Raw genomic sequence first — 3,903 nt, 5'->3', positions numbered from 1 at the left:
ATGAGATGGGAGTGTGTGTGCCTGCATAACACAGCAAACACATATGTGACAGCACCTTGCACATGTGTACCAGCACCTAAAGAAATTAAGACATAGTGGGTCTTAATTGGGTTAGAGTGAACACCCACCCAAATGGAGCTTCCAGGCATATGTGATACATTCTAAAATGTTTTCAGATTCATTTTGTTTGGGGGCAAGTGTAAAGTCTGTGAAATTTATGCTTTTGTCTGTGTAAGGTGGAGACTGGAATAGGCTGGTTTTAACATGTAAGTAACTTTTGTCCTCTTTATAGAGAATTTATTTCATTCAAACTTTATTTTTTTTCTATGGGATATCTTCATCGACGTGAAAAAGGAAGGATCCCCCTCTTTGTTTTTCTGTTCAAAAAGTGAACGATGTGCGACTAACACTGTGGGGTGGTGGTGAAGACAATGCCCGCTACACTAGTGCCCCATGTGGGCAACCTTTCAACTTCTGGCTACTCACTTCTGATCCAGCTCCATGTTAATGCGAGTGGGAAAGCACTGAAGAATGGTTCGAATGTTGGCCCCCTGAATGCATTTGGGGGGCCCAGAAGCTTCTGGCTCCAGGTTTTGGACAGGTTCAGCTCTGGCCATTGCAACCATTTGGGGAGTAAACTCGTGGATGGAAGAACTCACTGTCGCTCTTTTTTCTCTGTAATTCTGCTTTTTAAAAAAGGAATAAAAAATTATTAGGAAAAAAAGTAACTGATCCTGTAAGTTAAAAAAAAGGTTATGCACACGTAGTGGATTTGTAAATTCACCATGCATAAAGTAATAAACTAATCAGAATAAAGTAACCCAGAGGAGAAATTTATTTAGTGCAGCAGAAAGCAAAGTGTAGGTTACTATTCCAGAAACAGAGAAAATAAAGGAATCCATCATCAAAGACCTTGCTGAAGTTAAGTCACCATCACAAAGTACTCATATCCTTGTGTAATCTGCTATACTGAAGTTGACTAGCAATGAATGATCAAGAAGAAAAACACACGTGTAGCAGTTGATTCTTCAAAGCCACCTGGAGCTCTAGTTTCTGAAATCATTAGAAGACACTATCAGTGTTTTGCCAATTTCTGCTGTTGAAAATTCTTGATCTAGGATACAGTACAGTAGCAGAGAGCTCACAGAGGTTTCTGAACATTCAAGTGTTGTTTATGAACATGGCAACAGAAACACCTTAGCATTGGACTCCCTTGGGGCCTTCCAAAATGCAAGGAGTTTTTGCTTAAAATCATAACATTGGACAGCTCTATGAAGCTCTTGTATTACTCCTAAAGCTCAGAGTCTGAGAGTGTCATAATTTGCCTTTCAAAACGCACTCACATGCCATTCACATTTGCAAATCTGAAAGATGCAGGTTTGACTCTACTCTTTGGTGAAACACAGGTCTTGGATAGCAACTGTTAACTCTTTGGGAAAACAGGCCATATACTTTTATTGAGTAAAAATTTTTAGCTTCTTTCCTCTACATTTTTGAGGCACACATATCTATTCTGATATTTTGTGCAGGATCATTTCTTTTTACTTTTATGAAAATCAGCTAACAATCCTATATTATTTAACATTTAGCCGATCCAATATGCTTCTTTAAAACACAGCCTGGCAGAACTTTGGTTCCAAGCAAATTTCAAGTGTTGGTCGTTTAATCATTACATCTCACCTGAGTGATTTGACGTACAAAATAAACAGACTCTAAATGGGCTCTTAAAAGCCTTGTCAGAATATTGCCTGAAAAAACAGCTTTGTTCTACTGAGCCTGCAAAATAACTCCTGAACACTTCCTCAGGCATGCCTCAAAATGGATTATTATGTAGCAGTCGGAAGTGCAGGTGTTTCTTTGAGGAATTGCAAAGGGAGCCATTTGCTCCCAGCATTAGAGGTTTATTATACACACTTGTATGTCGCTGTATTAAAAACACTTGTATTTTGTTGTATTTAAAATGCATCATGCTTTGGTTTGTTAAAGTCATCCAGGGTTTGGCTCCTCACTTATTTTCTCATACATCCATAACACCACGATCAAGATGGGGAACATATTCCTCACTCCTAAATGTTTCCTTATTTCTATTGAAAATTTCTTCTTTCCAGCTGGCTCCCCAAGTATAGCCTCCCTCCCCTGCAAAATAGTGCATGATCTGCTTTCTGTCTCTCTATAATATCCATGGACTTCAATATCCAGGGGACATGAGTTAGTTCCAGGCCTTCCCCCTTGGATATCAATGTCTGTTGGTGTTCCATTCACTTATATGCAGTGATGTATTATTGCATATGAACAACACAATCCTTCAAATCTGCTCTAAATTAATTATACAGTGTAACACAATGGAAATGCTATGTGAATAATTGTTTAAAATAGTATTCATTGAAAAGTAACCGGGAAAATCTATGTATTTTCCATTAGTGTGAAGAAATTTTAAAAATATATTTATTTTGATCGGAAAGGGAGATATACAGAGAGGAGGAGAGACAGAGAGAAATATCTTCCGTCCATTGATTCACTCCCCAAGCAGTCACAACAGCCGGTACTGCACCAATCCAAAGTCAGGATCCTGGAGCCTCCTCCCACATGGGTGCCAGGTTCCAAGGCTTTGGGCTGTCCTCTTCTGCTTTCCCAAGGGCAGAATCAGGGAGCTGGATGGGAACCAGGATTAGAACCAGCGCCCATATGGGATCCTGGCGTGTGCTTTAAAGGCGAGGACTTTAACCTCTAGGCTACTGTGCTGGGCCCTAGCATGAAGCATTTTTTACAATAAATAGCTGCAATCCCTGGTTGGTGAAGCTAGAGAGCTGATGGACAAGAGCTTGCATTTTCTAGAATTATATACCTGAAATAACAGAGTACACATTCTTTTCTCAAAATCTCCCTTAATGTTTCATAAGCTAGAACTGTTAGTTCTGTTATTTTAAGGGTTGTTTTAGATTTATCATCATGCATCCGTACTTCCAAATTATTTTACGTGAATTCACTTATGATGTGATACTAATTTACTTCTATTTCTCCCTCTGGTATTTGATGCCTTGGCTATTACACATTTTATTATGCTTGTTTTACAAATACCACACAGCATCTTATTTTTGGTTTAGACAGTCAAAATAATTAAAGAGATTGAAGAACAACAAAAACATGTGTTTCCCTGTGTCGTTACTGCTCATGGTGCATGCTTCCTGTGGAAAGATTCCCATTTCCACCTGGACTTGTTTTCCTTCCGCTTTAACTATTTTCTGTAGCTTTTTTTTAAAAAAAATTTATTTACTTTTAATGGAAAGTCAGATATACAGAGAGGATGAGAGAGAGAAGAAGATCTTCCATCTAGTGAGTTATTCCACAAGTGGCCGCAATGGCCAGTGCTGCGCCAATTTGAAGCTAGGAACCCAGAGCCTCTCCTGGGTGCAGCATCCTAAGGCTTTGGGCCATCCTCAATTGCTTTCCCGGGCCACAAGCAGGGAGCTGGATGGGAAGTGGGGCTGCCGGGATTAGAAGTGGCGCATATATAGGATCCTGGTGTGTATAAGATGAGCACTTGAGCGCTATGCTACCTTGCCCGGCCCTCTGTAACATTTCTTATGCTCTCTCCAAAGCTTTGTCCACTATGAATGACAATGCTACTATTTTCCCACATCAGTGCGACCCCATTGCACGCTCCACTTCTATGGAACACAGGAAGTGTTTTCATTTGAACTACTCATCTGCCAAGAGCTTTAGATCTGATTGGGCTAGTCTTGAATATTTAGTTACCTGCTTTGACATTAGTCTCTTTATTTATGCATATCGTTTAGAAGCGTTTTTTCTCTTCAATTTCCTTTCATTTTTCACATGAATTTTAAAGTGAGTTTGCTATTGCTTACAAATTTACCCAAATTGTGATTTCAGTAGTGCTAATTG

The sequence above is a fragment of the Ochotona princeps genome, chromosome 22, assembly GCF_030435755.1.
Source record: "Ochotona princeps isolate mOchPri1 chromosome 22, mOchPri1.hap1, whole genome shotgun sequence".
Classification (NCBI taxonomy): Eukaryota; Metazoa; Chordata; class Mammalia; order Lagomorpha; family Ochotonidae; genus Ochotona; species Ochotona princeps.
The sequence above is the reverse complement of the archived record's forward strand: the minus strand, read 5'-3'. Positions refer to the sequence as shown.